This window comes from Ambystoma mexicanum, chromosome 1q, assembly GCF_040938575.1.
Source record: "Ambystoma mexicanum isolate Mex_15411 chromosome 1q, UKY_AmexF1_1, whole genome shotgun sequence".
Lineage (NCBI taxonomy): Eukaryota > Metazoa > Chordata > Amphibia > Caudata > Ambystomatidae > Ambystoma > Ambystoma mexicanum.
The window spans coordinates 694876745-694888747 of NC_090922.1; the positions used below are offsets into that span (position 1 = coordinate 694876745).

Here is a 12003-nt window from a genome sequence, read left to right on the forward strand (position 1 = left end):
TTAGAGATGCCATGACGACATAGCCAACAGACAAGAACACACGTGCCACCATGCACATTGGTCACTCACACACCAACCAACATGAAGAATATACTCAGTGCTATGACGTAGCGGACTGACATACCCATGGACATGCATCATTGTTATTTTTCACTTAGACCTTCTACAGCACTGCAGAAATGCAAGACTTCTGAAGAGCTTGTGTGTATGCTTGCCGATGCTTTCTTGCTACCTATCACTATGAACATACCACCATGGATATCTAATGCTGCGTAGGACACTCTGACACCCTGCGTCACCCACGGTATGGATTATGTACCGCCACCCACAAACTAGGCCCAAGTAGGCCGCAAGCAAGAGTCCCCAGGCAGGAGCCTCGCAAACGAAAATCCTCTCAGAACGAAATACAAGTGCTGACCATGCAGATCGAGCCCCATCGAGAGTCCGTAGCCAAGGCCACGATGTTGCAACCTGCATGCTGCGCGTCCAGCGCCAAGGTTATACCTACCGGTGCCAAGCCCTCAGAGACAAAATACAAAATCTAATGCTCATAATTCTACTCCAGTTATGGTCTCCCCACACGTGACTAAGCCGAACTGACAAGGTTCCAAGCCTACGAGACAGAGAATCGCCAGGGTCCCACATCTGGGACACAATCTGCAACAACGAAGCGGCAAGTTGGACACCTACAGCGATGGGAAAGACCTGCTCACCAGCCCGTAAGCAGACCTGTCCATTGTCCAGCCAAACACATAGTTGCACATTGTTGCTAATGGCAGGTGCACCGCGAGCTGGGAACGACGATGGTCTCAGGCTTGGGGGCTCGCGGGAGAACCAATCAGAATACAGGGGGGCTCATCACTGACGCTATTACTCTTAGCCAATCACCAAAGGTCCCCTTGTAACAATTCCAATGTAACAACTGTTAGGGATAACCCAAGTGTACCACCTGACCCGTCCTCATCCACTAACATTCCTTCCCAGATAGGGGATCTATACTAACACTACCACTCGGAGAACCAACCCGAAATGGCGATAGGTTTTGTGATGATTTTCCCAGGTGACGCAAGTAGTGCGTCATACTGCTGTAAAAAGGGCCTTCGAGCCCCGCTAATGCCAAGAGCCACTCCGGATGCATACGGACTGAGCGTATCCCTGCCGTTACTCTAATAAACAGGAGTAGTTGCCTTGCTCCTTGTGTGTGTCTCATACTCCTTTTAGGACGCGGGAGGAGTTGGGGCCTCCCCAGCCCCGGAGGTCCGCGGACGGCTCTGCCGGCCCCCGAGAGATCACCCCGACAATACAATTCTATGCGCCCCTGCCAGTAAGCCCTTCTCACAAGGCCCGAGCTCATCCATCATTTCACGACAGATAGGTTGTGGTCACGGAGGAATTCAATCCGATCAATGTCACTCGAAGATGTTTCGTCAAGTGCAGGAATATCTCTCAGAATGTTCATTACAGAATGTCTGTTTAAATCGTATGCTGGATAGGGGTGGGCTCGGCATTGTAGGATAAGTTGGAATAGATTTGATTTGGCAGACGATGATTTAGTGTTTGGTTTAGTGCAACTATCAAGGACATGTGAACATGCTTGTACAGTTGTCTTTTGTTGAACAGATTGCTCTACGAGAGGCGTCCTATTGGGACATTTCTCCCATCTAGGCAAAACATTAGGATGTTTCGGTTGGGAAAAATATATTTGTAGAGATTGGGCAATTTGTTCTCTCCTATCTTCAAGAGTGCAGAAGGTATTTGAAACAGCAGTCGTTTGTTCATTCCGGGTTTCTTCTTTTTTTGCCTGAATAGCTCTTGTATTAGCTGTCAAATTTCCCCCTTCAGGAAGCATGGTGTTAATTATAGGTTTCGTTTGAGCTATATTTTTCAGTTGTGTGCCTGAGTGGCATTCACTCAGGCTTACTAAAGCATCAAGGGGTTCATATGTCAGGGAGTTGTTATGCTGGTTATTAATTATTTGAGACAAAGCTTTTTTTGTGCTACTTTTCTATATTTTTTTGTAATAGCCTGAATGGCTAGTTTTTATGTTCTTTGTCTTTTTTGTTGCCTCTTATATATTATAATTATTTGACACAACTGCCACAGTCTCGGAGTTTGTATTGTATTGTAATTGCAGTAGCCTTCTTTGTTGTAGTAGGTAGTAGGTAGGTATTATGATGTTATGCTCGTTTTGCTTTCTTTTTTTTTCATAAAGGGTTTGTCAGTCTGGCAACTTGGCTGATTCAGTTTAATCACTGCAGAAGTTGTCGGTTTCTGCAGAGTTTCCTGATTTTCAGCTGCCGATACAAAGTCTGCATCAGTTGCTCTTTTAGCTGTGACAGAAGGAGGTTGGAGAGGGAGAGAATAATCAATCAAAATTGCCTCGTTCACTTGTGGATCACTAACAACAGCGTTCAGCAAAGCATCAGGGCAAGTTCTTCCCTGATGCACGTCCAGGTGAGGGTAGTTATATAAATTCTGTCCTTTCTGAAGCTCTAGTAATACATTGTGCTGAATGTTCATTTTAGCATCTATTGTCTCATACAGCTTTGCCAATGAGAACAACGCTAGATTCATGGGGCGCAGGGAAGTGTCAAGACTAATTGAAAAACTCACAGAAGCAGGATCAAAGCTCCTACTTATTGAGTCTAGTTTACGCCTGGTGTTGGCTGATTAAAAGAAATAGAGCACACACTTTGGTGTTCTGGTCTTCCGTAGAAAACATAACAGGCGATTGTGACAGTTCTCTTCTATGATCATCTTTGGATGGTATTACTCCATCATTAGTAGGTTTATTCGCAGTTATATCGGGAACGGAAACTTTTGTTATTTGGTGTGTTCATTTTTCTCTGTTAGGCAGAGTCGGTTTTTAAATAGTGACATGCTCACAAAACTCGCCACAGATGTTATGAGGCGAGGAGACAGGGGACAACCTATGTTTGTCATCGGCAGATGCAGAATTCGCCTCTATAGTTATCAGTTTTTCAAAATAAGGAATAGGAGTCAACAGAGCCCCCGCTAACACTAAAGAATCAGCGGGAGTATCAGTTAAATCAATGTGCTTGCGCGTTTCTTCTGTTTGCACAGATTTGAACGAGGTCACAGTAGCCACAGGAGGACCAGTTCTAGTGTTCTCTATTACTGATTTTGAGTCAGCTGCACAAAATGTGTGAATGTCTGACGTTACAGTGCGCATTTGTGAGTTGTTATTTGCACTGCAACTACGATCGAGCTGAATGGAGCGGAACAAGGTTTTTTCGGTGTGATTATTGCATTTACAGAAATAGCAGTTATCTCTGAAGCAGTTGGCATGTTTGATCTCAACGTATACGGTTTCTGCATGAGAACACTGCCACAACAATTGAGCACAGGATTAATTGTAGAATATCGAAATTTTAGAAGTTTCGCCAAGATATTCTGACTCGTGACTCTTCGCACACTCTAAGATCACATATACAAATAAACAGGCAAAAAATTAGAACATTAAACACGTGAACAGAATCAACACAAACTCGCAAGTGTGCAAGAGATTCATCTCATCCCCCATTTCCCGCTGCCCACCAACAGAACTTCCCAAAGCACTTACTCCAAATGCGCGAACCCGATGCTTATGTGGGATTGTGGGAAATGGGGCAGAGTCAGCAGTAGTTAGCACAGTAAATGTTAATATTCTTGAAAGAAACAAGCAGGAAACACGCTCAGAGCCTCCAAAGCCGACAGCACTTCCCAAAGCACTTACTCCAAATGTGTGCGCGCCAAATGCGGGCGCCCAGTGCTTATGTGGGATTGTGGGAAAGGGGGCGGAGTCAGCAATAGTTAGCACAGTAAATGGTAATATTCTTGAAAGAAACTAGCAGGAAACACGCTCAGAGCCTCCACAGCCGACAGCACTTCCCAAAGCACTTACTCCAAAGGTACTCTTTTACATTTTCACTGCCTTCTGATAGTCATTTTAAATATACACTTGTTTTAAGTTGTTGCTGTTTACTTGACCAATAAAATACACCAGAGCGGGAACAGAAGAGTCAATATTTCTTGTTGACTACTTTTCATGTTCTGATCGCCAATATTTCCTCTACAGTGTTGAAAAATAAACACTAAGGCAGACACCAGGGAAAACTATTTGAGTGTGTTACCCCTGGACTATTATACATATAATACAAACTACTAATTCTAATCTAATAAATATAATTCTTTTAATTATTCTCAGCTAGCACCCTGTCATATAGTTGCACGACATATGGAACCTCTCTCAGCATTCCCTTAGAGACATATTTAATTTAGCCATACAGCGTCAATGCTCCAACAACATAGTAAAACATTATATAATACATCCTAAAAGTGCCCACTACCAATCGCATTCACGCAACACAATCATACCTAAAGTGCTTATGTCTACAAAATCTATACAGTGCAATCGTGCTATATTACAAACCAACGAACACTTAGATATTCATTAAAATATCACTGTCACACTGTTCATGAGTTGTGTTTTTGATCAATACAACACACATCCTACATGTTTCGTTCTGTCGGATCATTGAATAATCACCAGAACTTTATCAGGGGCCAGTATAATTAAAGGCTAGGAGTGCTAAGAGCTTTCAATTCCAAGCTGACGGATCATCACAATTCAGTTATTTAAAATTCACTCCAATACACGATGGTAGTCCATTGCATATATTTGCATATCTGTTTCAACTGTACAGTACTGGTGACACCTTAATGTATGAGTCCACACTTCTTTCGTCTCATAAGTCATTTCTCAGAAGAGGCTTAATATAGCACGTACAGGTATTTCATGTTCTCTTTCATTAGGGAAACAAAGTGTAACTTTCTTTTGGTAGATGCTTTTTTGTCATTTTTGTACTGCTGAAGCTGTAGTTCTCAGTAACAAACGCCTTGTCTTGCAGCCATGCCACATCGTGTATCACTCGATATTTAATTCGAAATACCAAGTGGTGCCCATATTTTAACCGGTTGTAGGTTAAAAGATGGGTGCCAAATGAGATTTCGAATTGAATATTAAAATGTCATATGGATCCCATATTTGAATTACTTCGAGTGCTTTGTTTGTTTTTTCTCTACAGTATTGAAACGCGGTATGAACCCCACATTAGCACCCTGGGCAGGGGAGCCTGCCAATCAGGTGGCTAGGAACGCAGGCTTGAACTGATGGTACAAGGCTGCATTCCAAGCCGCCTGATGGCTGGCTCTCCCCGCCGCCATCTTCCCCCCTCCCTCCATCCCCATTTTCTTTTTGTTTCCCCCAAATACCTTATTCCGGTGGCAGTGAGTGCCGCCGCCGCATCCGCTCCTTCCCCTTTCCTCCGGCAGGCTGCCATGGAAAGGGAAGAAGGGCTCTGTATGGAGACCCTCTTCCCTTTCCATGGCAGCCATCTTGGTAAAGGATTTTCATTCATTGAAAGGGACACGCAAGGTGTCCCGTTCAATGAATGAAAATCCTTTTTTGTTTAGCACCCCGGGTTACCAAAGCAGTAACCCAGGGGTGCTAATAGCTTTAAGCCTCTGTTTTAAGTGCTGGAACGGGGGTTAGTGACCCAAAGCCTTCGTTATCCGGCCTCGCTTTTGCTGAGGCCAATAACTTGCGCTGCCTGGCCGTTAACCCAAGGGGCTTAACACTATGTAGGTGCCAACAAAACGGTAATTAATAAATTGCAAGTTCTACAAAATAATGCACTCCGTGCCGCCCTGAATATTCCCAGCAGAGAACATATTTCGGCTACCAGAATTGCATGCAAATGGCTCTCCATCCAACAAAAAATAGATCTAAAAACCATCTGCCTCACCTATAAAGCACTCAACGGCCTTGCCCCTCCCTATCTCACTAACAAATTTACACTAAGACAGAACACTAGAACCACTAGATCCTCTAATACACTACAACTGACTGTGCCCAAATTCTCCCTCAAAAGAGCTGGTGGTTCCAGCTTCCCAGTTCTGGCTTCACAACTTTGGAATACCATTCCACTGGATATCAAATCTACACCCACCTTCCAGCCTTTCAGAACTAAGGTCATCACCTGGTTACTCAACAATTAACCTACCATGATTGAATGCATACCCTCTGCAAGAATGTATTTTGCACTATGTCAGAATATTATTGTCTATGCACTAATTGCTATCTCGTCAAGTATACCTTTGCTTCATCACTGTACAACTGTGCCCTACCTTGCCTGTAACTCGAAGCTTAAGTGCCCATATACCCTTGGGTCAGGTGCGCTATACAAATTAATAAACAAACAAACAAAACATTAGTACCCGGCGGGGGGAGCCAGCCAATCAGATGTCTAGGAACATGGGCTTGAACCGCCGGTACAAGCCCACCTTCTAAGCCGCCAGACGGCCAGCTACCCCCGCCGCCATCTCCCCCCTTAACACCCACCTTCCGTCCCATTTGCTTTTTACACACCCTACCACTCCCTACTTACCTTATTTGGTGGCAGTGGGTGCATCTGCTCCTTCACTTTGCCTCCCACAGGCCGCCATGGAAAGGGAAGAGGGGCTCTGTACAGAGCATGCCTTCCCTTTCCATGGTGATCATCTTGGAAAAGGATTTTCCTTCCTATAGCGGGATGGTGTGCGCGTCCTGCTGTAGGAAGGAAAATCCTTTTTATTTAGCACCCCGGGTTACCGCTTTGCCAACCCAGGGTGTTAATGTGCCGTTCATCCACTGTTCCAGCCCCTGCAATGAGGGATAATGGCAGCCCTTGTTATCCGCCCTTGCTTCGCCCCTGTATACGTTTTCTACCTTTTTGTTACAGGAGACTAGCAGCTCAGTGGAGTCACTTTCACGGTTATTCAATAAACCCTGTGTTGGTAAAATCTGTAGCGTGACTGATGTGCAGGGCCCTTATGTATCCTCTGGGCCCTGACCCCCCACATCTCTCACCCCAGCCGCTGTCTATTTACTGCACTTGCTTAGGCTCACCCTCCCCACGGGGGGCTGCACTTACGCTTTCCCTTCCTAGCACTTCACCCTGAGCCCTTCTCCATGAGCACCACAGCACCTATCCCCACCCGTCTCTCCTCTGCACTTGCACGTTTTGGACACTCACAAGGCATAGTAGGTCCGTCTCCCCACCCTTTTATTCTCATGATTTGTACTAATAATTCAATTTTGTATCTTTGTTTGTTATTCATTGTCTACCTTTCCCTGTCCCCACCCTGTTGCCCTGTGGGCGCTTTGAAAAAGTTTTGCTAATTGTATAAGCGCCTAACAAGTGACCAATAAATAAAATAAATAAAATCTGATACACTGTGCAAGGGCATCATTAGTGGTCTCAGTAGCCTGTGTCCTGTTGCCAATCAGCTTGTGCCATTTTACTTACACACCACTTTCCAGTATCAGCGTACACTCAGCTTGATAGGTGGTCTATCCTGTCAAATGACTCCCTGATGACCTGCTATGGTTTCCATAGGACGGCACAGTTAAACCGGCTCTAGCTGTAGTACACTATGACTTCCCAAATTCATGTAGTTGTTGTACAATATAATGCACTCATTTCTGGTCTGTTTCTCAATGTTTCAACCATTCCGAGAGACATTATGCCAGGTACACATAGGGCTAATGGCTGATTTGATGATGATTGTGGGGCAAGTAAGAAGAACATAATTCATTGGTCAATTAATTTTGTTACTGGCACAGATACAGTAGAAAACCTAAGGAAACGCAAAACAAAAACGTTATTTATCACATTTTGAAACTGGTATCCCACACCTTCAATATTGCTAACCAGGAGACAACAATATGTCTGTGGAACTAAAACTATTTCAGAGCACCAAGGGCTGATGACATTTTTATGACCATCCCAAAAGGAAACCACTGATGATATACTTCTACACTGCGCCCTGGGTGCATGGACGATTGACGCCTCACCAGAGGGCCCTGCTCTAGAGAAGCAGCAGCTTCCTTCACACCGTGTGCACACACATGTGCACAAGGAGCTGCACACCCTGTACCTGTGCCTAGCTCATTTGAAAGAAGTGAACATCTCGAAGCTGATATCGCCTTATATTGCTTGCACTGTGGCATACCACCTGTGGAGCCGAAGGTTCCACCTGTACTCACTGGTCTGGAGAACTGCAAGTTTACAGGAGCCTTTGTTCAATTTACACTGTTTACACCATTCATTTTAAAGCCATTCAGAAATACTGCAGAGAGCAGTAGCTGGGTTCATTGTGTTCTTAATCACATTTCGTTCACCCACTGTAAATGTTCCCCCCTTGTGGCCTGTGCTACTGCAGAGCCTACCCTGCCCTTCCCAGGATCTCTGGGCACAGTCTGCTCTACCTATGCTATCCTCTGTACACCATCTGGGTCTTCATAGGTGTGAAAGTGCTGGTTGTGAATGACTCCAAAAGTATGATACTGTTTTTAATGTTAGATTCAATTGGGTAAGAACAAGCTATATCATTAGGAATGCATCACAAATATGTAGAGATATGTTATGTCCATAATAAAATATTGTAAGTATGTTATATTGTTTGTTGTTTATGTTATGAATTACATTGTGAGTAGAATTTGTAAATGTATGTGGATGTATGAATGATATAATTACTGACGTATATGTTATCTGTTTTGTGATTTAGTCATGCACTGTCACTAAGTTCCCTGGACTTGGAGTGATTATTGAGGTGCATAAATCATGAGACTTTTGAGACAGCTATACCCAGACATTATGCCAAGTGCAAATATGGCTAATAGATGATTTGATGCCTATTGGGCGGCAACTAAGATTAGCATGAAGGGCGTCATCCATAAAATAATTACATTTGGTACTGATACAGATATCCCAGGAAGCCTTAAAGGCAGCAAAATAAAAATACATGCCAGCATAGGCATAATGCATAGGATGACATGATGTTGGCTGTCTTCACGGGCGACTCCAGGCATTTCTGGGTACCAATGGCTACAGGTGTAAATGTGTTTGACCTTGCACCTATACTAACACCGAAGATAGGCAAGTGATTGAATATATTGAGGGCAGCTACATCTTTCTACAGTGCGCGCATGTGTGCACGCATGCACACACATGCACACACGCACACCCACACTTAATATTGACTTCCAAGCTTTCAACATTACTGAGAAGGGAATAGCAACAGGGCTGTAGAACTTCAAGATCACCAAGGGCTGATGACTTTTATCTGACAATACCAACATGCAACCTTCGACGGTGGGCTTCTGCACTTAGCCGTGGGTCCACAGAGGTGTTGGGACCTCAGCGGGTGGCCGTATATTACAGAAGTAACACTAGCTTCCCAGCGTGAGCAGAAGGAGCAGCAATATCTGGTGCCAGAGCGAATACACGGAAACGAAGAGAGGATCCCAAAACGAAAATCCTTTCTGCAAAATGTCTAGGATGTTGATGCCTGCTCGCACTGTATTATACTGCCTGAGGTACCGAAACCTGGAGATGCCCACTGGTTTGAAGGAATACACGTTTGCATGAGCTCTTGTTCACTTTACCCTGTTTTTCATTCATTTTAAAGTCATTGCACAATACTGCAATCTGAAGTGGCTGACTTCATTATTTGTCTCACTCATATATATTTCACCCTCTCTTTAATCCTTTCCCTGGTGTTACTGCACTGGCTACTCGTCCCTTTCAAGGGTCTGTAGACAAAGGCTGATATCCATATGTTATCCTCTGTAAATCATCTGGGTCTTGGCCTCCATATATTTGCCAGGGCAGAGGGTCCCCTCTATTGGGAATTGAACAACAGTGGATCTGTGGGACTTTTATTTCAAGACAATCTGATCTCATAACCATTGCTACGAACATTGGGGTTCAGACTATGACACAGGAATGTCCCTATGGGGATTGCAAACCAGGATTATATGTAAACTAGCTGGTCCTGGCGTAACATATGCTGTCCTGGCATATCTTAAAAGGTCAATATCTGTTGGTATTCCATATGGTCACTTCTGTCCCCCTTCTTTAATATCGAAATTACCACTGATCGCTTCCAGGAAGGGGGCGTAGGTCCCTGTGACTTATTAATTGCCATTGAAAAGGCTAACTGTAAAGGAAACAGTCTTCTTTTGAATTTGAGAGGCATATTTCTATCAGATGGAATGAGAGGTATGCACAACATAAGAACAGTATCTAAATTTAATCCATTGATTACACAGGCCTCTATGATGTGTCTTTGTAGACGTTGTAATTGTCAACCGTTTTCCATTGCAGAGTTCCTGTGATGGCATAAGATTGCATAGTAGCATAATAATAGCACCTACTTTCAGTTTTAGCTTGTGAGGAGGCGTTCGTCCTACGGGGTTTCGCTCTTTAGAGACTGAAACTTGAGCCGTAATTAATGGTCTATTGACACTTGAACCGCAGTGCCCTGTGTGTAGAGAAGAGGGGGTGGAAAGAAGTAACTTGAAATCATTCTGAATGTTTGTGATAGTGGAAGGTGAAGGTGACTGCATAGACCCATGCTCATTCTCCTTGTTAGAATGATACTGTTGTTGAAGTGGAAGGCACAAAGAGGTGCAGATTGCCATTTGGACAGCAGAGGGCAACCTTCCACTGATAAATTGCATCAGCTGAGTACGGAAACATACCTAAGCATTTTATATATATATAGATTGTGTCACACTCAGTCAAAATGGAAATCTGCATCAACCTTGAATTTTTTACATTTTTTGTTTGCATGCATGTCATGGTTCATGTTGTTGTGTGTGTTATATCTATTGCATAGATTTTGTAAATATACTTAAAGTGCATTTTGGGTTTAGGGGTGGGTGAGATATTTTGTTGTCATCGCACTGACAAATTCATACAAGCATTTAGGTGCAATAACAAGTGGGGGACGTGTCCAGCTCATGTGATTCGGATTTCCTGGCAAATACTGTTCCAGCACTTACACTAGGAATAAAGGGTTTGCAGATAGATCACTGTTTAATCTTTGACACAGATGGCGGAACTAGGTTGTGGATCAAGCTTGAAATCCAGGATTCCTAGCGGTAGAATCTTTAACATCCCGAAATGGGAGGATCTTTCAATAATGGGTCAACAACAGTATTGAACAAATGTGCTTACAGACCCCGATTGTGTTTAATATTTATATTTCTGATTTCCCTTTGTAGTCTTTAAGGTCCTTTTCCCCATGTATGAGCAATATCTATAACAGTGGGCCAACATACACCAATGCCAGCATGATTCTGGACCAAACATCCGTGAGATTGCAGAGGCATATTTAAGCCTTTGTTTCATACACATTTCTTTTAAGTTAATAATTTTGAGAATAAAATCCTTCTCTTTGTTCACTCTCCATATATTCTCAATGATATTAGGGCAAGTCCCCCTCAGGGTACATATTTCATATGAATATGTGGGATAGACTTTTCTAAGTAGATAAAACTGGGCAACTTATAGGGAAGAGTGCAAAGACTGCCATGTTGAGGTTCACTTGCTTTCACAAACAGTACAGTCCCATGCATTTTAATATATATGGGGTATCTGGGGAGAAGACGATTTCTGTGTGATCACCAGGTGCGAAGCATGGTGTTGTAAATCTGCTTCTGAACTTCACAAGGTGATGCAGGTGTGTGCTATTTTGCTCATGCAAATGTGTGGTCCTGCTTCACCGAGTTGACAGGATATTTGTGCATCCTCTTTGAACAATGGTGCAGAAGCTTGGACCTCACATCTAGGTACCAGCTCCCCAACCCCTTATGCTAATGAAGGTTATTACGCAGCTGGGACAGAATACCCCCTTATTGTTGGTATGTACGTAATGGCCACTACCCTGAGGTGTAACAATATTCTTCTTCCTTGAGACCTTAGGTTTATTGTGCTGCATTTAGACCTGGGAACATGAGCTGTAAAACTTTATCAGCATGCAAACAGTACCTAGTTGCTTCACCGACTCTAGAATACCATAAGACCATACTGAGATTTAGATGGGGACGGGACCTCATAGATGTTTACATGGGTAGATGGATCCTCCAGGATAGTCTCATAGTTTGAGGAAGTG

The 12003-nt window shown here is 43.6% G+C and overlaps 1 protein-coding gene across 1 annotated transcript in view; it reads right to left on the reverse strand.

Annotated features, from left to right (window-relative positions):
• The window catches only part of LOC138535425 (P-selectin-like), an 899675-nt gene that overhangs the window by 488197 nt on the left and 399475 nt on the right, over nucleotides 1–12003 (reverse strand). The gene's annotated exons all lie outside the window — the stretch shown is intronic.